The following is a 27,529-nucleotide window of genomic DNA, read 5'->3' as shown; positions in this document are numbered from 1 at the left end:
TAAATCTTTGCAGGTTAGTCTAACCTGCAGAGATTGAACCTATTTGCAAGTGGATAGACATTCACTTTTGATTTAGGAAATGTAGGCACATGCCTGAAGTGGCTAAGGCTAGAAGCCGGGGGGAAGGGGGGGGTGCTAGAGTTGAACCTAGTGCAGGAGACATGCTCGGGCAGGATGGGCTACATCTCTCCCCAAAAGGTAAGGGTATTTTCTCTTCCAGGTTGGCTGATCTTGTACGGCGAGCTTTAAACTAGGTTTCTCGGGGGAAGGCGATGCAGAGGTGCAGGAGGACACTTCAACATGAAGCCAGGTGATGCAAGCAGGAACAACCCAGGTAAGTGACAAGGGCCTGGGCAAGCTTGGGAACAAGAGGGAAGCATGAACACCCATAAAAGGTCTCAATTGCCTCTACACAAATGCTAGAAGTATGGGGGATAAGCAGGAGGAACTCACCCTCCTGCTAGCTAGCAAAAACCCAGACCTGGTTGGGCTTGCAGAAACCTGGTGGGATTCTACCCATGACTGGGCAGTAGACATCGAGGGCTATAGGTTGTATAGATGGAATAGAGTAGGGAAAAAAGGGCAGGGGGTGTAGCACTCTAAGTTAATGATCAGTACACATCCTCAATTATCAGGGTGGGTTTAGAAGAGGGGCAAACTGAGGTGCTCTGGATTAGAATGCAAGGGGGTCATGGGGAAAGGGACTTGATAGTGGGCATCTACTACAGACCGCCTCACCAGGGGGATGAGCTGGATCTAGAATTTTCAGGTCAGCTCACAGAGGCTGTAAGGACAAGGGATGTGGTTGTAATGGGTGATCTAAACTACCCAGACATCTGCTGGGAGGATCAGTCAGCCAGGTTTGAATGCTCACGTAGGTTTTTAGCTTGCATACAGGACCTCCACCTAGTCCAGGAGGTACAGTTCCCACCAGAGGAAATGTCTTGCTGGACTTGGTCCTTGCCACAGACGATGACCTGGTGAGGGATCTGAGGGTGCTTGACTACCTAGGCATTAGTGACCATTATCTGCTGGAATTTACTATCTGGTGCAGGGTGGTGAAAGCAAGCAGTAAGGCAAAAGTCCTTGATTTCAGGACGGCCAACTTCAGTGAGCTAAGGAGATTAATAAGAGAGACACTGGGGACTTGGAGCCTCAATGAGATGGGAGTCTAGGATGGGTGGTTGTTCCTTAAGGAGACAATCCTCCAAGCTCAGAGGGATTCAGTCCCAATGTGAGCCAAAGGGGGCAAGAGTGCTAACAAGCCCCCTTGGCTCAGTAAAGGCATCCAGGAGGGCCTGAGGACAATAAGGTGGAAGGACTATTATCAAGGAGGATTACACCTCCGTTGCTTGTGATTGCAGGGAGGCAGTTGGGAAAGCCAAGGCAGAGACAGAACTAGGGCTGGTGACCAGAATTCAGGATAACAAAAAGTCCTTTTTCAAATATATAGGGAATAAGAAGGCACCAGGTAATGTGGGGCCACTACAGGACAGGCTTGGCAATCTGGTGATTGCAGCAAAGGAAAAAGCTGATTTCTTCAACGAGTTCTTTGCCTCCACATTTCTGAGCAGGGACTGGGACAACTTCCCCACTAGTATTACGGACAGGATCAGGGGACACGATGCCATGCCTAGGGTCAGGGACAATCTAGTTAGGGAACTTCTGGAGGGGCTGGATGTATTTAAATCAGCAGGCCCAAATGCTCTTCAATCAAGGGTACTGAGGGAATTGGTGGAGGTCATAGCAGGGCCCCTGGCATGGCTTATGGTGCTCTGGTCAGGTCCCAGAGGACTGGAAAAGGGCCAATGTGGTCCCCATTTACAATAAGGGGGAGAAAGGAGGACCCAGGTAACTATAGGCCAGTTAGTCTCATCTCGGTCCTTGGGAAGACCTTTGAGAAAATTATCAAAGAGCACATTTGCAGGGGCCCAGCATGGGAGGTAATGCTCAGGGGCAACCAACACGGGGGGTTCATTGCAGGCAGATCCTGCCTGACTAACCTTGTTTCCTTTTATGACCAGGTCACAAAGTCCTTAGATGCGTTTGTTGAGGTGGATGTCATCTACCTGGACTTCAAGAAGGTCTTTGACACTGTTTCTCACCCCATGCTCATAAAATAACTAGGCAACTGTGGCATTGATGCCTACACAGTCAGATGGGTGGCAAATTGGCTTGATGGTCACACCCAGAGAGTGGTGGTGGACAGGTCATTTTCGACATGGAGGGATGTGCACAGTGGAGTTCCCCAGGGCTCGGTCCTTGGGCCTGTGCTATTCAACATCTTTATCAGCGGGTTGGAGGTGGGCATGGAAAGCATGCTGTCCAAATTCGCTGATGACACAAAGATGTGGGGAGAAGTGGGCACACTGGAGGGGAGGGACAGAATCCAACTAGGTCTAGACAGGTTACAGAGGTGGGTGGATGAGAATGGAATGGAATTCAATGCAAACAAGTGCATTGTGTTGCATCTAGGGAGAAGGAACCTGCAACATACCTATTAGGGCTGTGCGAGGCTTTGGACAGAGCTTTGGATTCAGAGAAGCTTTGGATGCTTCTGGGTCCAAAGCACCACATCCAGGTCAAAGTGCTGGCCTCGTTGGGCTTCCCAAAGCAGTTCGGAGCTTCTGAAGAGCTTTGTAGCCGCCTCGCAGATCCGGCCACAGGGTAGAATGGGGAAACAATAAAATATCTATAACTTTGTTTTTTGTCAGATTTGGACGAAAATTTCAGAGGTGGTAGACTCTGCAGAGAGGATGAAGTCTGCAAAGTTTCAAGAAGATTGGTGCAGGGGCTTGGAGGAAACAGTGCCCCAAATTCTTGAAAGCAGAACTCATGTCACGCCTAGTTGTTACAACATAGCAGGGTGAAATCTGCAGGGTTGGTAGCTCTTACTGAGGCACCAAGCCTGCCAAGTTTCTAGAAGAATGGTGCAGGGGTTTTGGGCCAACTGTACCCCAAATTCTTGAAAGCAAAACTCCTGTCACGTCTATGTATGACAACACGGGGGGGGGTCAAAACTGCAGGAATAGTAGCTCTTACTTAGGCCACAAAGCCTGCCAAGTTTCAAGAAGATCGGTGCAGGGGGTTGGGGGGAACTGCCCCTCAAGCTGTGGACAAGCAAAACTGGTGCCATGGGTGTTTGTGGGATGGACTGTGTCTGTCTTGGGGTGGGGAGGGGAGACACTACTGTAGGCCTGGCTGCTAAGCTGCTGTGTTCCCAGTTACCAATCAATCATGGTTCACTCAGGGACCAGGGACTCGGGGACCAGCTCAATACACAGGACCCAGCTACTACATAACGACTTAACGAGCATCAGTTAGCACCTACAAAACCAGGCTAAGGAGAGGAAAGAATCAATACAGACAATCAACTGCCCCAAGACAGAGACAGTCTTGGCATGAGTTTTGCCTGTCAGCAGCTAGGGGTGCAGGGCCCCAGAACCCCCCTGCACTGATCTCCTAGACAGTTGGCAGGTGCCACAGCAGGGGCCGCCATCCCTGCAGCTGTCACCCCACTGCACCTTAACACACACACTGTCACTCATGGCACGAGTTTTGCTTGTCCACAGCTTGAGGTGCATTTATCCCCAAACCCCTGCACTGATCTTGAAACTTGGCAAGCTTTGTGGCCTCAGTAAGAGCTACCATCCCTGCAGTTTTGACCCCCCTGTGGTGTAACACACAGCCGTGACAGGAGTTTGGCTTTCAAGAATTTGGGGTACAATTTCCCCAAAACCTCTGCACCAATCTTCCTGAAACTTGGCATGTTTCATGCTCTCAGCAGAGGCTACCATTCCTGCAAGCTTAGTCCAAATTGGACAAAAAATAATGAAGTTATAGATATTTCATTGATTCCCCATTATACTCTATGGCCAGATCTCCAAGGAGGCTCCAAAGCTTCGGAGCCACTTTGGCTGGATCGAGGCGGAAACCCGGTCTGGAGTTCCAGATTGGATCATGGGCATCCGAAGTGGCTGGATTCAAAGCCGGATCAGATTGCTGCCAACTTGCACAGGCCTAATACTTGTAGGCTGGGGAACACCCTTTTCAACAACACAGTGGCTGAAAGGGATCTTGGAGTCATTTCTCACACTGCTCTCTGTCCCTTGTTGAACACTGACAGATTTCAGGCTTTGAAGCAAGCCAGCAGCCAACAGCCAGCAGGGAACTTATCAGAACACAAAGCTTATCAGCCCATCAAGAAAACAAAGCCTCTCTCTCATTAGTTCAAGCTGTTCTTAAACAGCTTTTTGCAAAGCATTTTTAAGGAAGAATGGAGGGACATTACCAAATGACCTGTTGACTAGCTCAAAAAAGCCCTAAGCAGACACTGTTTTGTCTGGCTTTGTTCCAGTGAAATTGGAGACACACACATGGACACATCTCAGCATTACCTAGCATGGCAGTAGCATAACTGTGACCAGATGCTGGCTTGGTCTGTGCTGTGGGAGAGGGGGGATCCCTGCTTGAGCAGCAAGGGGGTTGGGGGTGGGGACTGGGGAAGCCAGGCAAATGCTGATGTCTCCTGGCTGCAGTCTCTATCTCCTTCTCAGACAGCTGGAGCTCTGGCTAGGGAGGAGAGGAGTGGGGCCAGCCCTGCTCTCTGGAGCAGACAGTCCAGCCCAGCCCAGGGCTGAAAAACATGCTGGGATGTTGGGGGACCAATGTCCCAATGTCTTGGGACCAATGTCCCAGGGCCAGCACTGGTGGGGCCTAAAGCGGGGCACAGGTTGGCAGGGGCCTGTGGAGCTGGGCTGGGCTGCACCAACAGGGAGAGGGGGGAGCTGGCCTGGCTCCATAGAGCCCCTGCTGGCTGGGACCCTGTGCTCCTGCCACCCTGCTCTGGGCCCTGCTGGCACTGGCCCCAGGACACCGGTGTGGGCCCTGTGTTCCCGCTGGCTCTTGTGCCTACTCACACCCAGTGCCCCCCAGCCCCGCAGTACAGGCGGGGGGCCAGCACACAGCCCTGATCCCCTGCTCACTGGCAGGGAAGAAGCTGGTGCTGAGCATGGGGAAAAGTGGCCCCTTGTTCACCCTGTGGCCAGTGCTCCCTGCTGAAGGTGCTCACAGCCCACACAGGGATGTCTGGAGCAGGCACAGGAAGCCCCACATGGGCTTCCAGGGGCTACAGTGTGGGGCACTGGCCATAGGGTGAGCGAGGGGCCACTCTTCCCCATGCTCAGCACCAGCTTGTAACCCAGGCTGCTGCCAGCCTGGGCTCCAAGCCAGCTCTATACTCGCCCATTGGCGGCAGCAGCTGCAGCTCCCCCACTTGCCATGCCGGGCAATGTTGGCTGCTACTGCCCACCTGGAGCTCGCGCACTGGGCAGCCTAGAGGCGACAGTGGCAAACACTTCCCGGCACAGCAAGTGGCGGAGGGGCGTAGCTGCTGCTGTTGCTATGTGCAGCACCAATGGCGGGGGAAAGCGGTCCCTCACCTACCCTGTGTCCAGCACCCCATGCTGCAGCCACTTGCAGTTTGCCTGGGGCTGCCTGTGCCTGCTCTGGACAGCCCTGCGTGGGCTGTGAGTGGCTGCAGCATAGGGCGCTGGCCACGGGGCGGAAGAGGGACCGCTTTCTTCTGCATTGGGAAGGAGCCTGGGGAAAAGATAAGCACAGGGGAAAGTGGCCCCTCCCCTGCCCCATCACCGGTGCTCCCTGCTGCAGCTGCTTGCAGCCTGTGGGGCTGTCTGGAGCAGGCACAGGGAGCCCCATGTGGGCTTCAAGCGGCTACAGTGCGGGGCACCAGGCATGGGGTGGGTGAGGGGCCGCTTTCTCCCCACCTGCACTCAGCTTTTCCCCGGGCCACTTTTCCCCGTGCTCCTTCCTTGCCAGGGGTCCTCCCCTGCCCTTCCCCCCACCCTTCCCCCTTACCTGAGGTTCTGGTGCCACTGGGGCAGCCACATGCTCCCAGGCCAGAAGCCGCTGTTGGGCCTTCCGGCTGTGGGGGTGGGGCTGGGTGGGCCTTGCTGTTGTGGGAGCCTGCTGGGCTTCCCCTGGGTCCTACTGCCCTTGGTTCCTGTCATTTTTTACAGGAACCAAGGGCAGATAAATATTAATTTTCTAATTTTTTTAGGGAACCCACAGGCTGGATAGAATGGCCTTGTGGGCTGGATGTGGCCCACAGGGCCGTATTTTGCCTACCCCTGCCCTACATCAAGATACAACAGAAGCACGCAGGCTGACAAGAACCATTAAGAAACAAGGAGACAGCATTGGTCAGCTTTACAGGCAAATACTCAGAGCATATCCACAGCTCGTTTTCAAGATTTCTTTAGGTACCATGGTAAATAGAACTTTAAGGGGGAAATTGCATATGCTTTCAAGGAATTCCTCCCAAAAAAGGGTCCTATGTACAAGGATATGTTTTAGAAAATCTAAGTGGACAATGGAGATTAGTGTCATTGACTGATGGGAGGCAGAAGTGACCTCTCAAAACTGAGTGAGAGATGACTTGAAGAGTGGGGATGGGCAGTGAAGAGTTTTGAAAGTGAAGACAAGGAGATTATTTTTGATGGGATAGAAAAGGGGAGCCAATGGAGGGATACACTGACATGGATGATATGGTCAAAAGGGCATTTTTACATGTTGAAGTACTGCAATGCTTGCAGTTGTATAAGCAGTGAAATGCATGTCAATGCTGAGAAAGTGGTGGCAGTGTGCTTTTGAACTAAAACACCTGTGAGGTGCTTAGTTCAAAACCATACCACCACCATTTTCTGCACGCTGACACACATTTCACCACTTATACAACTGCATGCGGCGCAGTGCAGTTTGAGTCAGCTGATGTGCAGAGTAGACTTAATTAATCAAGCCTGCTTGGAGGCAGTGGATCTCCAGCACCTCGCTGAAAGAAAAAGTATGTGCATAAATGCCCAAAGTGAGAGGCTAGATAGTTTTCAACAGTTGCATTTGTCAAGCTGAAGTAAAGGCTGTTTCAGTAGCTGAGATACAGGATGAGATTATGGGTGAAAACTTTAGCTGTGTGGGTGAGTAGCATAGGGCTCACAGATGCCATGCAAAAAAGAATATGCAAAATTTACAGAGAACCCGAATGAGAGAACTTAGAGACAGGTGAAATTTGAAAATGATCCCTGGATTATGGGCCTGAATGAAAGGCAGGATAGTTATGTTGTCCACAATGATCAAAGGAGGAGCTAACAGGAGGGTCTAACATGATGAGCTTTGTTTTAGTCATATTGAGGCTCAGGTGATGAATAGTTTTCCTTGAGGAGCCATCAGAGAGAAGGGCTGCAATTTTCATTTGGATAGAAAATCTGGAATAAAGAAATAGATCTGAGTTGTCAGGACAGGGATGGTAGCTGAATTTGTTTTCCACAGAGATGGTACAGAAAGAGAAGAAACCAAATATACAGTGTGGGGAAACTCTCAGAAAACTGATGGAAGAATGAGGAGGAACCTCCCAGAGACACGATGAGGGACTGATTAGAGGTGTAGGAGGAGAGCAGAGAGAGGACAAATGATTAGAACCCAAGGGAAGACATTAAAGCCAGCTGACAGATCAAGGAGAACGAGGATAGAGAACTGGGTCTTTAAGATTTATCTTCAAAAAAGTTAATTATAATCTTTCAAAATAACCATTTCAGTGTAGTGCAAGGAGCAGAAGTAGGATTACAGAGGTCTAGAATGAAATTGGAAGACAGGCACTCCAGACAGTGATTGTAAAGAGTTTGTTCTATATTCTTAGAGATGAAAGAGAGAAGAGAGATGCAGTGGTAGCTGAAGGGCCAAGGATGGCTTGCTTAAGATAGAAGACTAAAACTTGTTTGTATTTTCTTAGGGGAAAGAGTCACAGAAGAGTTAGAATTTAAGGAAAAGGGTAAGTGCAGGGGTATGTGGGCACAAGAGAGATCAGGAGGTAGGATGAGGTCACCAGTGTACGTATAGCAAAGTTCTTTCTTGCTTTGACTAGGGACTGCTGTGTGCGCATACTACAGCAGCACAGAGGGTGGTAATATCCTCATACATACTGTTGTCTCACTAGCCTGTTCATGAGACAAAAGGGTCACGGCTCTGCTTTTTCCTCACTGAGTGGCTCAGAGGGAACTAGCTAGTGCTTTACAACACCTTACACCCATGCACCCAAAGCCACAGTTGAAGGAATCCATACAGTGTTCTTAATAGGGGTGGGGAACTTTATTGACTGTTATGCCTCTTCATGGCCTTGCAACCTAAGCTCTCAATTTGTCCCTTACCATTCATTTAACTGTCACCTACTTTGGCTGAGTAGATCAGACCTCTTTGAATGAGTAGCAGGTTTTAGCTGAATACATGAAAAAAAATTCTTTAATGACTTTTGATTTACCATATTAGATTAAAATGCCAAATATTTCTTAAGGGAAAAATTTAACTAAGTAAAATCCTCATCTTTTTTGCCCCCTTACCAGCAATAGTACAGATGCAATACAAGCATTGACTGTCACTGCTTTTTTGTTTGCCTATGTGTAAGTATTATTATGTGAGTCCATTGAGATTCTGTATTATTATGATTATTATGTGAGTTCACTGAAATTCTGTATTTCATGGTAGCTAAGATTTATATGGGATGATACTGGACAAGTCTTTATTAAGGATGGGAAATTGCAAGTCAGCAACTTTGGAACAAGCTTTGGATTAGCTTCTCAAAAGAGAATGAGGGTTTTGTTTCTTTTCCCTCCCCAGAAAATTTTGGATTTTCTGAGGAAATATAACCCACCCACCCTCTGAAAAATATCAGCCAGAAGAATTTTAGCTGACTACTGAAATAAATGGGAAAATACCACTATGCAGAGCCAAGTGAGTTTTTGTTCGAGTGCCTCAGGCCCCCATTCCCCTCTTAGTACTTGGCTTCCTGCCTGGACTCCATCCCTCAGGATGTTCTAGGATATGTTCCCCTCTTGATGCATCATGTAATCGCTGGTCAGTAGGCTTGCTCCACCTGACTAAAACTCTCAGGAAACTCTGCAGTAGAATTTCTGAATTGAAAATGTATGGCTTTTCTCAAAATGTTTTTGCTTTCAGCTGAAAAAAAAAAATTCAGTTCTGGTGAGCTTGGATTTTTTTGAAGACAGATTTTTATTTGTGTTGAAAAGTTACTTTTTGTGAAAAATATAGTGAATCAAACATACATTTTTTACATTGAAAAACATTTATAGTAGACATTTTTTTTTTTTTTATCAGCTATTGGCTACTTGGGGTTGGATCAAGCTACCAAGAGACAGACCAGAATAATGAAGTCAGAGCCTGAAGGCAGATCTAACTTATCTTGGGATCTGTTTTTCATTTACACTAAGGCCCTTTATACCTCCCCTGCAGCGTAATGGGACCTTAAAAGTAGGTGCAAATGGATTTACACACACTTCGCTTATATCTACTTGTAGGCTTCTTTGCACTGCCAGAAAGATATAAAGAAGCTTTAGTGTAAATAGGAATTAGGCCTTCAGAGTTTGAGTGGCCTGTTTCTCAACAGTTTCTGATTAACTGAAATCAGATTTCTAACCTTGAAATGTATCTATTTTAATTAGTGAAATACCTGTCATCCCTTGTCTACATTGCTTAGAATCTGTTCGGTCATATCAGGGTTTGGGAGTAGAGTTTAGTTACGTGTCTGTATTTTTAAATAGATTCCAGACATAGGGAACATTAGTTCTATGGTAGACTCTTAGTGTATTTAAAATAGAAAAATACATTCCAGTGACTTTCAAAGCCCATTTTACCTGATTTAAAAAAAAAAAATCGAATCTAATTTTTACACTTCTAATGATACAGTTAACATTAATATTAATAATTAATATTAATAACATTTTATTATTAATAGTTATAAATATAATTACTAATAAATCACATAACATAAATATAGAATGCTTTTGTGTACGGTAAATATCTGAGTTTTGAAGTAAGTAAATTAAGTAGTATATGTTATATTCTGTAAACTATTATTTTAAGTACTAATATAAAGCATTACATATCTCTTGGCAGAAATATTAGCCTGTCTGGAATCTGTCATTTTGACTTATGGACGAGTCTCTTAATTTATTAGTTTTCTTCTGTTTTTAAAAAGATTATTTTGCCAAGTAGTTTTGTTTTCTCATTAAATATTACTTGCGAGGAAATATTATTCCCAGAAACTTTACCAATGGTATATTAAAATCTTTAATGGATTTCATTTAATTCTATGATATGGGATTTGGTACCAATTTCATGTAGCTTAAACTAGAAGAGTGACAAAACTTTTAGAAGATTGTGTCATTTAATAATAAATTCAATAAAAAAGTGTCTGACATGCACTGGTATGAAAACACTCCAAAGTGCTGTTGTGCTTGAAATATGAACCTCACATTGATATCAATTACTAACCATGTAAATCTGGGATAAATTCAAGCAATTATGATTTCAGAAGACTAGAGAGTCATACATAGTTGAAATCAGAATCTGGCCCTCAGTGTTGTCCATAATTCTCTAGTATTACAGACATATAGCAATGCAGCTAAACCGTACTCCACTTCAGCAATTCAACTTTTCTAAGTGGCCCCATACAATTTTGGTAGTGATTTGAGAGGGATCGGCTACAGCCATTAATAAGTCTGTATATGTCTAAAACTGGTACATGTGACATATGACTACTGAAAAATCATTTAAGGCTCAGGTCTGCTCAGAAGGTCTGTATGAATAACTCAACCAAACAAAAGCCTAATTAAAAAAATGTAGAGGCCTGAAATTAATTGTTTTCAGTTTCTTGGATAAAACAATAACTTATTTACTTGATTTTACAATGGGGTGTGTCCCCCCGTGTAACATGGGGGAAAAAGCCCCTTGTCTTAGAACTGAGTATGGGTGGGGAAGGGGCAGGTGGCTGCTGAGGCTCAGGCTCCAGCCCCTTCAGGTCCATAGCTGTAGTTGCTGCCTTCCCCATGGCTACCTCTGCATCCTGCCATCTCCCCCACTTCCTCTCCCAATCTCCCCCTCACACAGTCTTTGCTCCCCCACCTGCCTCTCTTCTGGCGTCCCCACCCCCTCTCTTATCTTTTCTCTCTGTGCTGACAGGCTCCATGCATGCTGCATCCTGGGGCACTGAGCATGGCCCCAGCCTGGCCCTGTAGTCTGCACAGGTCCTGTGGGCGCTGGGCTGGGTTGGGGCTGTGCTCCATGCCCCAGGCTACAATGGGAACAGAGCCTGCTGTCACTGAGCAAGGGTGAGGGCAGAGGAGTGGAGGATGGAGGGTGGCAGGGAGCAGAGGCTGAAGTGAAGCAGGCAGGAGGCAGAGGTGGCAGAGGGGGGCAGGCACAAACAGGGGGCAAGCTGCTTAACTTAATCACACCACCTGCACTTCCCTCCTGAAGTGGTGGGAGGGATGAATTAAAGATGACCCACCAAGAATTATATTCTATACATGGAAAATTATAACATATTTATACATTTTCCATGTATAGAATCTAATTATTGGATTGTTGTCTTAAATTTAGGGCCATCTTAGATTTCATAGTTTCATAGTTGGTAGGGTCAGAAGGGACCTGAGGAGATCATCTAGTTCGACCCCCTGCCGTGGCAGGAAAGACTACTTTGGTCAAACGACCCCATCCAGACATTCGTCCAGACTTTTTTTAAAGACCCCCAGGGTAGGAGCCAGCACCACTTCTTTTGGAAGTTGGTTCCAGATCCTAGCCGCCCTGACAGTGAAATAGCGCCTCCTAATGTCTAGTCTGAAACTACCCTCTGCTAGCTTGTGTCCATTGTTTCTTGTAACTCCCGGTAGTGCTCGGGGGAACAGGGACTCTCCCAGTGCCTGCTGGTCTCCCTTGACTAGTTTGTAGACTGCCACTAGATCCCCCATAAGCCTTCTCTTTTGGAGGCTGAACAGGTTCAGGTCCCTCAGCCTCTCCTCGTAGGGCCTACCCTGCTGATCCCTGATCATGCAGGTGGCCCTCCTTTGGACCCTCTCCATATTGGCCACATCCCTCCTGAAGTGTGGCGCCCAGAACTGGACGCAGTACTCCAACTGTGGCTTGATCAGTGCCACATAGAGGGGGAGGATCACCTCCTTGGACCTGCTTGAGATGCATCTGTGGATGCACGACAAGGTATGGTTGGCCTTCCTGACCGTGTCCCCACTTTGTTGGCCCATGTTCATTGTGGCATCAATGACAACTCCAAAATCCTTTTCTGTCTTGACACTGGTGAGAAGGGAGTTCCCCAGACTGTAGGTGTGCCGCTGATTCTTCCTCCCCAGGTGCGTTACCCTGCACTTGTCAGTGTTGAACCCTGTCCTGTTCTCAATGGCCCACCCCTGTAACCTGTCTAGATCAGCTTGCAGCCTGTTCCTTCCTACTAGCATACCCACTTCCCCCCACATCTTAGTGTCATCTGCGAATTTGAACAGAGTTCTTTCTACCCCCTCGCCTAAGTCACTGATCAGTGATTTGAGTAAATATGGGCTGGAGAAATGTTTTGGTGGAACAAAAGATTTTGTTTTGTCATCTCATTAAAAAAAAACAAACAACTTTTTAATTGCACTGAAGTAAATTTAGACTTGATACTTGATTTTGGTACTTCATTTTGAAATGCAGACTTGGACTGTCCCATTAAAAAATCAGAAACATTTTGCCGTTTTTGGTTTTTAAAATTTTGTTTCATCAAAAATAATTGAAACATTTGACATTAATTCACACACAATTTTGTTTGAATTTGCAGTTTTTGGCCAATAAAATATTTAACCATAAAATTGAATCCTGTCCTATCGCTGAGTCTTTATGCACATACACAATTTTAGAGCACTTGGGAGAAAAATGTAATGCAAGAGCATTACAACGCTCCTCACTGCAAGAGCATTGCAAGTTCCCGTGCTCTGGGGAGCATCAGCGCTTTATCCCCTTTTCCCAATGCTAGCCTGTTGAGATATGTACCAAAATGCACTCTTTCTGTGTGCACTGGGGAGCTTTGTGAGGTGGTGTGTTTCCATGAGGTAACACAACTCCCGTTGTTGTGGTGCAGCTGTGCACATCATCAACTCATGTTGATGCCTAAATGGCCCTAATATGGTTATTTGCCGCTGCCCAGTTATTTCCCTTTTAGATTTCAGTAAGCTATGCTTGCTCAGGATTTTTCTCTTATTCAGGAGGGGAGGGGATGAATGACATTGTGAATGTGATTCTAATTATGGTGGAAAAGTGTTATTGTATGTGAAGGTCTTGCAACATTTCTTATATATGATTAGGTTTGGGATTCATTTGATTTGCTCTGAAAGTTCAATCCTCAGTCAGATCCCTACTCCCTAGGAAGACTGACGCTGAAGCCTTAAATGGTCAATTTATGAGACAGCACCATTAGAAGAACTGAATGTATCTAGGTATGATTTCCTAAGCATTGCAATACATGGCCTTTTGTGCTGATTAGTGCCTTTGTATTATTTTCACAATGTTTTCATATATAGCAAATTACTCTAGAACTGACAGATGCATCGGACCCACTGGGCGTGTCCAGATGAGTGTGATCATGCAGTGCCACATACTGCACAGTTTAGTGTTCTTCATGCTGCAAGGGCACACTGTCTGTATGTGCGCTGCACCAGGTTTTTTTTTCACATTTTTTTTTTTGACTCCTGGACATCCATGGGTAAAAAAAAAAAACAACCCCCCCCAACCCCCCCCAAAACCCTGGAGCAACGCATGCTCAGCCAGCGTGCACTCCTGAAAAGCTCCGCATGGCAGAATCGCTGTGGCTGCAGCCCTGGGAGACCCTCAGGACTCTAGGTAAGGCTACTGGGGGCAGCACAGTGGTGGCCCCAGCCTCCCCTACCCCTCCCAGGGTAACTTGGCACACACCACAGCGTGTGTGGCATGGGCATACCCTGGGGGCAGGAAGCAGTGGTGCAAGGTACGCTGCTGCTACTTGTCCCTGGGGAGCCAAACATCCATGCACTTCTGGATGTGCCCACTGTGGCCAAATACTGTTTCCCTATGTCATGACCCAAGGGTATGATTTTGTGTGTGCTTCGGCACTGCAGAATTATTTCCCGCCATGAGGAGCTTTCTTTGCACAGTGCAATTCTCAGTTGCAAAGAGAAAACCCCGGTGCAAAGGAGTTCCCGCCACCCGCATGCAAATTTGTTTCCCACTATTGGCTGTTTCTAAATTATTCCCATGTGGCGGCTAGTGATTGGCTTGCTAGCTGTATAAGAGGCTTGAGCAGTTTCTGCCCAAGTTGGAGATCTCCAGAGAGGACCTCATTTAGGAGGACTCCACATCCATCTTGTGGAGAACTCTAAGTGCTGTGGAGCTTAACAAACCCTGCGTGTGCCTTAGAGAAGGATATAGGGGCCTGATCAACCTGTAGCCTCTCCCCGTCACCGCCTGATCCCTCGACGTACCCTTCGCTGCACACTCAGTCCACGGATCCTAGCAAACTTCGTGTGTGTGTGTATCCAGAGCTCTTTCCGGGTTTAAGAGGCTCGAGTTTTCTACGGGTCTTGTTCGAGCGAGTTTTGTAACTGCAATTTAAGTGAAGCTTTTCCCTGCCTGCACTGCGACCATCTACAGTGCAAGTAAAATAATCTTTAATCAACCGCTACGCGTCTGTGCCTAATTCTAGTCTGCTGTCCTGCATTCCCCGACCCATATGCCAGGGCTGCCGCGTGCCCCCGAAAGCCTCAGACCGCTCCCGGCCGGCACACCCTACATAAGGACAGTTTCCCAACCAAGCCATCAACAGTGCTGTAATAGCCTTAATTTAACCATCAGTAAAATGGGTGCAATACATAATTCTTTCCTGCTATATCTTAGAAGGGTGTTGCAAGGCTTCTTTACTATTTATATAGTGCATTGAGATGATTGTTTGAAATATGCTACATAAATTCAAAGTTCCACATGACTGAAGAGAATGGAAGAAACAGCTAATGATATCTGTCTCCTGGATACATAATAAATGAAACGCAGCAAAATACTGATAGCTTAAGCAGAACTGCTAAACAAACTGCTTTTAATTACAAGCTGATCCCCATGGTTATGAAAGTCAATATGACCCCAGATGATCCCATTGTCCTAGAGGGAGCAGCTTCGAATAATGCTGAGTAATTTATGTACTAGGCAGCATCTTTCCCAAGGGAAGGACTATATCTTTGATATACCTCAGAAGCTAACTGCAGCATGGAAGGCTAACCCTAGCAGCATCAGCCATGAATCATTAGTAGCAGTGTAATAAGCATGCTCCTTATTCAGTCAGAAGAATGGAATAACAGAAAATCATCTCAAGGGAAGTGAAGAAGATTTCAATGAGCTGCCTGCAATGAAAATTAGAGTACAGAGTTCAGAAAAAATAGAGAATTTTGAAATCTTGGATTGAGCACAACTAACATCCTTAGCCATGTTCTGAGAATGCCAGATATCAGGCTCCTCAGACAAATCCTTTTTTCACAATCACAAGGAAAAATAACCCAGACGAACCCTTCACAGCAACCTTATTGATAAACAATCTGAACACATTTAAGGAGCTGGTTTGGGAGAGAAGTTGTTGGTGGCAACTGGCTTTTGTGTTCTGCACCTGACTAAGAAGTGGATTAAAACTGGAGAAAAGGAATACCTGCAACAAGAGTGGATCAAATTATTTAAGTTTGAATATTATTATCTGAAGATGTAGCTTGTTATCTCTGTGCATGAATTGTTCATGGACACACCTAATTTCTGCAAGTGTATTTTTTGGGTAAGTTTTCCACTTTGGCAGTAGTGTACCCTGAGTGTGCCTTTCTCCCATGCTCCCACAGGTATGCTCCAAACCTGGAAATACATTAGTAAAACTGCTCTGTGGTGTTCCTCTGTGGCTGCTCTTGATGTTTGGCATGCCTGAGAGCAGCTACTACAGATGACCCACTAAGGGTGGCTGCTAATCACCCTCTCTAGCATATTTCTAGATTTGGAGCCTGCATATAGTAGTAGGTGGACAGAGTCAACTCAGGACATTCTTGTCTGGGATCGCCTTTGCTGCAGTGTAGATATACTCTTGATTTACATGCAATGGCCAGACTATTTGGACCAGTAATGATCATCCTGTGTAATGTTGGTGTCACAGGGAGAGACAAACAGGGGGGACCCTAAAGGCTAAGAGGGAGACCCTGGGACTGGGAGCCAGAGGAAGAACAAACAAAGCAAAATTTAAAAAAGAGCACTCACCTGCAGCGAGACCCACGGTGAAGCAGGAGCACTGGAAGGAACCCGCACGAGCCATCAGCTGTGCTTTCGTACAGTTGCAGCCAGCCGGTGACATCAGCAGCAATTACCAGCCAGCATGGATGAAGAGGATGGCCCACAAAGAGGTGGATGCCCCAGCCAGTGGGGAACACAGGAGGCTTGGAGCAGAACAAGCAGGACAGGAGATGGCAGTTCCCACTGGAGGAGGATCCAACGCCTCACGCAGTGAAGGCGGAGTGGCCGACGGCGGTAAAGGTAAACCTGTGCTCGGGGCCGGAGCTCCTGTGCGAAGAAGGGAAGACCAGGAAGACCAAGGCTGGGGAGACCCCGAGCCCAGCAGCCACCGCGGAGGAGGAGGCGGCACTGATCTTCCCTCCAGTCTCCAACCAGGTGGGACAGTGGAGGGATTTGGGGAACCTGAAGGGATTCCTCAGGGAGAGGGCAACGTTACCAAGGAAGCCCAGAGAGAGGGCAACGTTACCAAGGAAGCCTAGAGAGAGGGCAGCGTTACCAAGAAGACCCAGAGAGAGGGCGGCAGTATTGACAAGACCCAGAGAGAGGGCTACATTCCTAGGAGCCCAGGGGACAAAGGCAAGAGAGATTAGGGATAACCCTGAGGTCTCATGACCACAGGTAGAACTGTAGACAGCTTCAAGGGAAAAAAGGGGTGCTGGGAGGATAGAAGTGGGCCCTAGGGGCTGAGTGTGACTACTGAGAGATACTTCGGGAGAAGTAGGGACACGTGGTGCTGGTGGAGGTTTTTTTTTTCTCCTTTTTTTGTAAAGTATTTTTGTGTTTCCCCATGTCTGGAGGGGTTGGGTAGAGAGGTGAACCAGAGAGAGCTGAGCCTCAGGATTGCGAGGTGTCAACCGAGAACACCAGAGGCCTGAAAGCCCGGGGAACAGTGTACATCCATCATGCGAGAGAGTGGCCGCAGGACCAACAGTGGCCCGCCAGGCTGGGTATAGGGTGAGGTAGAGGGGAGGTGGAGCCTCGCAGAAAACCACAGGAGAAGTAAGTGGCCCCAAGGGAGCTGTAGCAATACCGGAGCTCCTCCCCCCACTGTAGCAAGATTCAAAGTCATGGCAGGCGAGATAGGGAAGGACTGCATCACGCGTAAACACCTCCTTGAAGGGCCACCTGCGATGCCAAGGCGGACATCAGGGTACACCCGTAGCAAAGACGCTCGGGACAGGATGTTCGAGGCCCGGCGGGCACAGTTGGTAAAATGTTCTCTTTGATTATTTGTTGGAGGATACTGGTAATATGTAATTAGTCACCACATCACCATAAATTGCTTTTGTCCCTAACTGATGACCACATTTTTTTAAGCAGGTGAATAATGCATGATGAACAGCAAACGATGGAGGGTGGCATCTTGATATGACCAGGACAACACAAGATGATGGAAAGATTTCTTTGATCAGTAGTTAAAATAATTGAAGCAAGGTTTCAGGAAATGGCCACGATAGGTATGCAGTTTGGATTCATCTCAGGAAGACCCATAATGGATGAACTTTTTATAGTAAGACAGCTTCAAGAAAAGTGCCTGGAACACAGTAGGAAACTATGTTTGCAGATCTGGAAAAGGCATGTGATCATGGGCCAAGGGAGACTCTGTACTGATCCCTGCAGGGGAAAGGTGTGCCTGATAAAACTCATCTAAGTAACATACAGGGAACATTAGTAGGAATAGATTACATTATGGATCAGACGTAATGCAATAATAGGTGTCACGGGCCAACCTGTAAGACAGATGGAAAAGTTTGAGTACCCAGGCACTATCATAACCAAAGCAGGAAGCTGTGAAGAGGTTATCAGAACAAATAAGACTGGTATGGAAATTATGAAGAGAAATATCTGGCGTAATCTGTGATTACAAGATACTAATCAGACTAACTAGGTCATTTTGTAGAAGATAATGATAAAACTGGGATGATATGTAGGGTGGAATCTGGACTATAAAAACAAAGGAAAATATACTACAAAAGAACAGAGATGACAAAGTTGAAACAGATTCTGGGAATCAGCTTGAAAGATGAGGTGAAAAATGATTACACCAAGGACACCCTTTGGGAGTATCAAAACAAAAAAAAAAACATGAAAAAAGCCAGAGAAGTTAGCTTGAAATAATGTGGCCCATACAATAAGGCAGGACAGATATAGACCACTGTTCAAACAATCTATGAAATGATCCCAACTGGCAGTAGGCCAAGAGAATGGCTTAGACTGAAGAAGAAAGACAAGCTGTGAAGAAAGATAGGTGAGATCTGAGCATCCAACCAAAAGATTCATAGACTGCGGCAAGGGGAGAGGTATGATGCAAGTGGCTGACCTCACCCATAGATGGAAACCAGAAGAAGAAAAAACAATGGATAATCAATAAGCCATTAGTTATATTAAATTATTGAAGCTTTCTTGATTTACATGTATCTGTATTATGGTCATGTGACAACTCAGGGCTAATGTGTATGATAAAACTCAGTGACAGTAAACTTGGACCATTTATTTATGAATATATCAGCATATCATTGTCTTCACTATTGAACCAGCTGTCCGCAGAAGTGTTCAGGCATTTCCACTTTTAAAGTAACATGGGTTTTTGACCATGCTGTCTTATCACAGACAGCAGCACAGCAAAAACATTACATTGCTTTAAAATGCATCACCTTCTGTTCAAGATTGTGCACTAAAGAAATATGCCTCAAGTTCTTCAGAGCAGTAAGAAGCTTAATATATGGCTAACTGTTGTTTTGGGTTAATTATTCTAGTGTTTCTTAACATTTTTAGTTAGTTGGACGAATGAGAGAGTAAGGAAGACAGTTACAAGTTTTCACTTTTATTGTGCTCAGTAGGCCTATATTCAGCGTTACATGCTCTAAGCTGTTTCTCACAGACTCTCATCCAAATGTCTGCCTAGGGACAATTAGGCCAGTATTCATTCTGAGTATACATCATGAGGCAATTAAATATTAGTTGTTCTCCTTAGAGAGGAGACAGAGTGAGATCTGGGACATTAATAACTGGGATGTCATGAGAAACTATAGTGATATGAGTCATCTGGTTCCAACTTGAACTTGTAGCCAAACTGGAAACTCTCTGCAGTGTAATGCGGTCAGTGTAGGTTCGGTGATAGCTTGTTGCTGTGTGTGTGTGTGTGTGTGTGTGTGTGTGTGTGTGTGTGTGTATGAGAGAAGAGAATGTGCTTTAAACTTATTGAATATCTTTTGAGCAGAAATGGCTGCTATTCATGAGTAACTTAGGCAGTCCTTTTTACTACTTAAAAAAAATGTAAGTGCTGCTCAAACTTTCTCTTGCCTTCAGTCTCATTGTTTGTGGAGAATCTGTTTCACCATTGGCCATAACAGTGCTGTTAATAGGCAGGCTGCATATTCTAAGATTTCTTGCACAGAAATGAGAGGAATGTTAAAAAGATTGGACCAGACTTGATGAATCTGTAGTAAATCTATGGTAATTCTACTCTGGAGTTACGCTGGGTTTACCTCCATGTAGAGCAAACTTCAGCTCAGATGCCTATATTCTCTGAATGGATCTTTTACAATTTTTGATTGCAGCTCTGTTGTCGCAATGCTAGACTTCCAAAGAAGCACATTAGACATGAGTGCTATTTCTACTGAGTGCTATTTCTACTCTATTTGAGTGCTATTTCTACTGAGCCTGGAAGGACTGGCTACTGCTGTGGAACTTAGACATTACTTTTTTCTTACAATTCATGATCTTAGCTAAAAGGCCAAAAAAACAGTAATAAATCATTGATTTCCCAAGACCTCCAAACTAATCTAAGTTCCAGTTTTAAATAATACATTTTAGAACTGTAGCTAACTGAAAATTCATCTGTCTGATACAGCTTAATAAATTAGGTTGAATTGCCAGAATTTGGGATGGGAAGCAGTCAGAAAGAAAGCATAAAACTATGTAATTTTATTTTTTATGATTTTGAAGACAATTCCATATTTTTTGCGGTCTAATTCATGATCTCTGAATGCTTGGGATTAGTAACAATGCATGAATTCAGTAGATCTGATAGATGAGGTGGAAACAAATCCTGAAGCACTGTTAAAAGCTCATATATGATGGAGTGGAGGAAAGGGAAATAGTGGAGGGCTGCAAGAGGGATAATGTAGTTGAAGAGTCAAGTCATAAAAGTGACTGTAGATGCAACATTTGGAACAGACTTGTGGGGCAGGACAGTCTAAGAAATGACAAGGCCAGAGAAGAGGATATAACAGCATTCAAAGCATGAATGAGATGAAGATTTGAATAAGAGTTGTAGTAGGTTGGCCAGGCAAGAAAAATTGAATCTTAGCAATATCATAAGGATAGAAGTATCAGGACTAAGTTATTGGTCTAAAGGGACCTGTATATCGGTATAAAGAGAGAGATGTATTGAAGATGATGCCTAGATGATGGGTCTGAGTGGCAGAGAAGGGGAGGTACTGGTGACGGAGAAATCAAGTAGTTGGGAATGTTTGAGGGGAAGATGTTGTTGAACATATGTAGCCAGCTAGACCACTACTGGCAGATGCCACTAAAGGCACAAGTAGGGAACAACCAGACGAGAGGCACCAAAGGTTATGGAGGACCTTAATAAATAGGGCATAAGTGTGTCAAAGGCTACTGAGAGATCAAGGAGGATTAGAATAGAAGTTCTGGGATTTGATAGGTGTCAGAACTTAGTAGTTAAGTGCCTCGGCACAGTGGAATTTTCTAGAACAGTGAAGCTTTTCGGCACGGTGAAATTTCCGCTGCGGTGGAGAACCCCGATGCAGAAAAGCTCCCGCCATCCCTATGTAAATATGCACACCATTATTGGCCGGTTCTAAATTATTCCTACGTGGCGACTAGCAATTGGTTCGCTAGCCGTATAAAAGTTAGACCAGTTTCCGCCCACGTTGGAGAACTCCACGCCCATCTCGGAGTGAACGTGGTGGCCTGATCAATCACCAATGACTCCCCGTCATCGACTTTCCCGACGTACCCCATACCCTGCATGCTCGTTGAATTGTTGTACTCCGTGTTCTGCATGCTCGTTGAATTATCACGGACAGTTCATCTTGGTTTAAAGAGCTCTCGTCTGGTTGCAACTGAAGTTAACTTTCTGCCTACACTGTATTCATTGACGGTGTAAGTAAAGCAATCTCTTTGTTTAACCGATACGCTTCCATGCCTAATTCTACTCCATAGGTCAAAAGTACCCGCCTGCTGTTTCAGGGCTACTGGCCACAGCCCGGCCTACCACTCGACCGCCACATGGTGTCACGAACAGGATCTGGGGAAGACGCGATGGAGTTAGAATTAGTTAGAAACCTCCCCTGGAGCAGTGAAAGGCACCACATGATGCACGCTGTGGAACTAGGGGCACACATCGCCTATCACCAAGCGGGTGGAATGGGTGAAAGGCTCGTCAGCGGTTACCTTTCGCTGAAGGGGGAAGAGGGAGCTTCGAAAGACTGGGAAGCGCATCTTCACCCCGGAGCATTCGGATGTGTGATGGGTAGTGAGCTGGTTCTATTTAGGCCCCGCGAGGAAGTAAGCACCACGTCCTTCACCAGAGTCAAACTGGGGGGCACAGTAGACCCGACTTTGAGCCAAGAGTATGCTAGCTGTATGCGACTCGTGCAGGAGAGTGGAGAACCGACGCCGATCGACCGGTTCAGTCCCCCTGCCCTGGCGTCTGGACTGAGGGGCCGCGAGCTTCTTTCTGAGCTCCGTAAAAATCTAGAGGTGGAGGGACGCGCCACAACTGAGAGGGCAGGCCTGAAGTGCGACAAGGGGAGAATGTTAAATGTGATGTTCCGCACCATAACAACTTTGCTGCGGGAGAATGCGAATTTGGAAGCCCAACTGCTCACAGCCGTTCAGGCGGCTAAAGACGCGGCCGTAAAAGAAAGCCTCGAGTCGACGCCATTCCAATATGGCACTGAGGAAGGAGTGAGCCGCCCGGAGAACCTGGAAAAGAAGGGCGGAGCTTCAGAGGAACCGGCGGGAATCTGCCCAGCGATCCAGCCCACTGAGGTGACGTCACTCCCGGTGGCTCCACCTCCTTACCACGGGGAAGGGGCATCGAGCGGAGGAGTGCATCCGCCCCTCCCACCAGATACAGCAACAGCTTCGACAGCAGCTCATCCTGTAGCGATAGTCAACCGAGCAATCAATGCGCAGGATGTAGTTCGCACCATCACCTATCGTGCTTGTACTTGGACTGAGTTACAAGAGTTATGCAAAGAATCAAAAATAAAGTCTGAAGAAACTCTGGCCATGTGGCTGGGACGTCTAGTGTGGGGTTTGGATCCGACTTGTTGGACTTGGAAGAGGCTAGCTTCCTAACTCGTCAAGCCTCATGGAGTGGGGGGCACGCCACCGACATAGACATAGTAACGTGCAACGTTCATTGGCCCATCCCACTTCCAGCACTTGTTGCGGGCCAAGTCGGCCAGAAATCCCATGCATGGCACGACGGCCGCCCATCGAAGGCTAGTGCAGAACAAATTCTACTGGCAATAATAGGAATCTTGTACTGTTCCTGGAACTCCAGAGCGCACGCACTGGGACTGACACCGCCCCAGCAGAGAGGACCGTGGCCTCACCGCTACCTGCGAAACCCTGGAATCATTCCGGTGACTCTCAACGGTGTAGAAGCCTGCGTTGAAGTTTATGGAGGAAAAAATGCCGTCATCCTTCGTATTCTTCTCAACCCACTGGCTGGCCAACCCGCGTGTAATCTTTTACGTCAACTCCCACGATTACAGGCCCTTATGAAGACGGACACGGGCACCTCTGGTGACTTAGAGCATCGATCTGCTGCATGCCCGATCAAGGTTCAGAGCGCAAGACATCGCAAATCTGACCTTCAATGAACATTGCAGCCGTTGCTGCAAAGAACGCCAGAGGAAACGATCATGTTTGGATTCCTCCTACACCATTCAAGGCTCACTAAATGACAACTATGAATCCTGGGAGATGTGGACCAATGGCAACTGGCATATGAACTAGGCTTCCAATATCTGGGGGAGCCAAACGACGAGTCATCTTACTGAGCACGGACAAAAAACCACGTGGCACCTAAGTTCATGCCAAATGAACTTGCGTGGATCGTCATCCCATTTCTGCATTGGTCACATCCGTGAGCATGAAAGAGAGAATTGTCCGGAGTGGAGCCGTGCCCGAGCACCTGTATCGTGTGCTTTGGGGAGGGCGGAAAAGAGTGGAGAATTTAATTGGCTGTCCCGTCGCGCGCGCGGTTCCATACAAACACTGTAGTATAAGTTTGTGGGGGTCGAGGGGGATCCGGGAAAGGGTCGGCTGGGTTGTGGCTACAAACCCGGCATGTACAGATGGGTACTTTCAACCGCTGGAGTAGAATTAGGCACAAATGCGTACTGGTTCAAACAAAGATGGCTTTAATTACACTGTCGAGATGTACAGCGTAGGAAGAAAGTTATCTTCAAACTTCAGTTACAGTTTAACCGAGGAGCTCTGATAAGACGAGATATCTTTCTAAACACGAGCATGCAGGACACGGGGGTATGTCAGGGTTGGTTGGCGATGGGGAGTCGTCAGCGGTTGATCAGTCCGTCACGTTCACTCCGAGATGGGCGCGGAGTTCTCCAACTTGGGCGGAAACTGCTCCAACCTTTTATACGGCTAGCGAGCCAATTGCTAGTGGCAACGTAGGAATAATTTAGAACTGGCCAATAATAATGTGTGAATTTGCATATGAGTGGTGGGAACCTTTCCACGCCGGGGTTCTCCACCGTGCCGAGAAATTCCCTCATACAAAATCTCACCATGCCTTGTGCTAGAAAGTTCCACTGTGCCGAGGCACTCAACCACTAAGCTCTGCTCTGAAAAAATTAATTAACTGTTCTAAGAAATTTTTCTTTACAGTTTTTGCCTGAGGCCCAGGGAGTGTGGTGGAGCAAAACCCCCAAGAGAAGAGAGAGAGAGAAGAAAAGTACTGGAGACGCGGGGGCCTGACGTGTGACTTCGTCATGACACCTACTGAAGTCCTCATAACTGAACTTTTTGTAACCAATATACTTATGTGTATTTGTGTTTGTATTGGTTATTATTTGATTCGATCTGTTGAGGACGATCTTTTTTCATTGTATGCTTTTGTGTATACCCGGTTACCATATGACGAGAGAGATGATGACGATTTAAACGACGTGCATGTCCTCCAATTCCAGCTGTGCCATCGGCAAGGGGGCATGTCAGAACTTAGTAGTTAAGTGCCTCGGCACAGTGAAATTTTCTAGCACAGTGAAGCTTTTCGGCACGGTGAAATTTCTGCTGCGGGGGACAACCCCGATGCAGAAAAGTTCCCGCCATCCCTATGTAAATACGCACACCATTATTGGCTGGTTCTAAATTATCCCTACGTGGCAACTAACAATTGGTTCGCTAGCCGTATAAAAGTTAGACCAGTTTCCGCCCACGTTGGAGAATTCCGCGCCCATCTCGGAGTGAACGTGGTGGCCCGATCAACCACCAATAACTCCCCGTCATCGACTTTCCCGATGTACCCCGTGCCCTGCATGCTCATTGAATTGTTGTACTCCGTGTTCTGCATGCTCGTTGAATTATCACGGACAGTTCATCTTGGTTTAAAGAGCTCTCGTCTGGTTGCAACTGAAGTTAACTTTCTGCCTACGCTGTATTCATCGACGGTGTAAGTAAAGCAATCTCTTTGTTTAACTGATACGCTTCCGTGCCTAATTCTACTCCATCGGTCAAAAGTACCCGCCTGCCGTTTCGGGGCTACTGGCCGCAGCCCGGCCTACCACTCGACCGCCACAATAGGAAGTTATTATGATGAGAGAGCACCTTCAGTGGTGTGGAGAGAAAGGAAGGTGGATTGGATGAGGTCAAAGAAGGAGTATGTTTAGCTTTTAAGCATTTTAGATGATTATTTATGATAGTTAATTTGCTGTTCCTTTACTTTAACCTTTTCTGTACCATTGGAACATTTGAACAGGCCAAAATGTCCAGACTGGCTTTTCCTGGTGTGAGTCATCTTGAGGGAAATGTAGTCCTGTTCTGTTTGTTTTGTCATTGAAACAGGAGTGCTGTTTATTCACTGTAAATTATTGTTAACACATAGATACTGTAAGAAAACTGACTGCAGCTCAGGTTTAAATCAGAATGTTTAATGATCTGACAATGTTAGCAGAGCAAGCATGTATTACAGGAAGAACTGAATCTTGCTCTTTTAAAATGTCTGGCAACGATTTTCTCTAAAACCAGCAGAGCGGCAGAAGAATGAATACTTTTAACAGGTCCTTTACGAAACTGCATTCCCTTAGGGGAGAAAATATGAATGCATTAGGGCTGAGCAGATTTGTTCTAATTGCTGGGTAGAAAGTGAGATCTGTTACTTGCATTTGGTCTGGTTGCAGAGAGAGTAGCCTTGGTAAAAAGGAAACTGTAGATTTAAAATGCAGCTTTCCTATGTTAAAGCCTTTGCTGACTTGTTCCTCGTGCAATCCCAGGATAGCCAATGGCCAAGTTCCAGAGTCCAGCTGAGCTGTTCTTCCAACCACCTTTATGCTTCTCTGGGACCAGTCAGAGACAGGCTAGTCTTTGATGTAAGTTCAAGCATCCTCAGAGTTATTCTTGCTTGTGTCAAACTGCCCACTACTCCATGGAACTGTCATGGTGTAGCAAAACCCCCAGTTTTTCTTTTTATTTTGAAATACATTCCCTCCCTTCCCCAACTATTTCTGACTTTTTCTCTTTCTCTGTATTCCCTATAGATAAGTATGAGTGAGCTAAGACATGGAATAAGCTTTAGCATTTTTGTAGCAAGCTTTTTTTTTTCCTTCTCTCTCCTTTGATCCACTGTTTTATATTGTATAATTATTATATTTATATTGATTTTTACTGTGTGATTACTGTTTTACTAATTTTTACTGTTTTTTTTCTATTGATACTATATGATTTAGGCCTACATGTGTAAATTAGCATAAGTCATGTCAAGTTATGTCAAGTTTCCATTTTGTATGTCAAGCCTCCATCTTGTGTCCTTTGCCCGGGTGTAACCTATGCCTCATGTCTAACCAGTCTCATGTAAATTGGTTCCTGAATGAATGGGGATGAATGAGGGTTCTTGAGATACAATAGCAGCAGGTCTCTACTGAATAATTAACTCAACAGCTGGACCATCAGCTCAACGACCCAACCATCACCCTGCATTGACCATCCCTGGCTCAAGATTTGGAAGACAAAGACTGCTGCAGAAACCAGCTAACCCACCATTACAGACACTGAAACTGCATGTCCTAGCCTAGAGTGCATATGCTCAGTACACCAGGGGCTCACCCTTGCCTGGGCATGCCGTTGCCACTAGGGTCATAGAAGGTCTGCCCCTATAATAGGGGGCCGTGAAGACAGACCCGGTGGGATGTCCTCTCCATCTGGACCAGCACCATGCCACATCACTTATCCACCCAGAGGCCCTGCCCGTGGCCCCCCTCTGGACAACACCTTGCTGGAGAAGACCCCAACTAGCCATCAAGGATCAACTCATAGCCTGGGATAGGTAGCTATCACCCACCTTCCTTTCCCAAGCAAAGGACCTGGACTCTGTCCCTATACACCTTGACTTCAATCCCTCCACCAAACCTTTTTCTCTCCTGCTACCATTGTGTGTGTGTGTGTGTGTGTGTGTGTGTGTGTGTGTGTAGGAACCAATAACTTCATGGGGCTGTGTAGTGTGTTGTCTGTTTAATAAACCTGTTATTTTGAAACACCGAGTTGGGTTTTTGTCTTATTGACCTCCCAACCCTCCTCCTTGATCTTCCAGCTTTCTGCCTCTCTTTTTCCTGGTTGTCTCCTCCTTGCCACCAGGCTTTTCCCTTTGCTTCCACCCTAGCACCAGTAACCTTGAGTAATCCCATGGCTACTTGACCTTAAGTAATCCTGGCCCCCCTGCAGTCTGCCGGTTCTAATCCCAGCAATTTTCACAATCTTATTTTTCCCTCTGTCATCTTAACCCCCATCCATCTCCATCCTTTCCCTCCTTCTGGGAATCTTTGACCCTTGATTCCTCCTCCCATAGTCACCAAGCACCCTTGGTATCCCAAGTACCCTAAGCACACACACACACCACCCAAGTTAGGAACTCACCTGTGTGTATGTGTAGGTGTGTGGTGTATAATATATATCATCGTATGCGAATTAGTAATCTGTGTATGTGTAGTGGGCGTGTGGGTATTGACAACTGATTTTGTCTATTTTTTGGTGTGTATAGTGTGTATGTGTTTGAACTGGTGATAGGTGTGCATGTGCTTAGACTGGTAATCTTGGATGTGTATGTGCCTGAGTTGGT

At 46.3% G+C, this 27,529-nt stretch overlaps 1 long non-coding RNA gene across 1 annotated transcript; it reads left to right on the top strand.

Annotated features, from left to right (window-relative positions):
* Window positions 1-224: 224 nt before the first annotated feature.
* On the top strand, window positions 225-26,948 carry LOC132249596 (uncharacterized). Its single transcript, XR_009461102.1, has 2 exons — window positions 225-334; window positions 24,088-26,948. It is a non-coding gene; the product is annotated as an uncharacterized LOC132249596 (long non-coding RNA).
* Window positions 26,949-27,529: the final 581 nt, after the last annotated feature.

The sequence above is a fragment of the Alligator mississippiensis genome, chromosome 3, assembly GCF_030867095.1.
Source record: "Alligator mississippiensis isolate rAllMis1 chromosome 3, rAllMis1, whole genome shotgun sequence".
Taxonomy (NCBI): domain Eukaryota; kingdom Metazoa; phylum Chordata; order Crocodylia; family Alligatoridae; genus Alligator; species Alligator mississippiensis.
The sequence above is the reverse complement of the archived record's forward strand: the minus strand, read 5'-3'. Positions and strand labels throughout refer to the sequence as shown.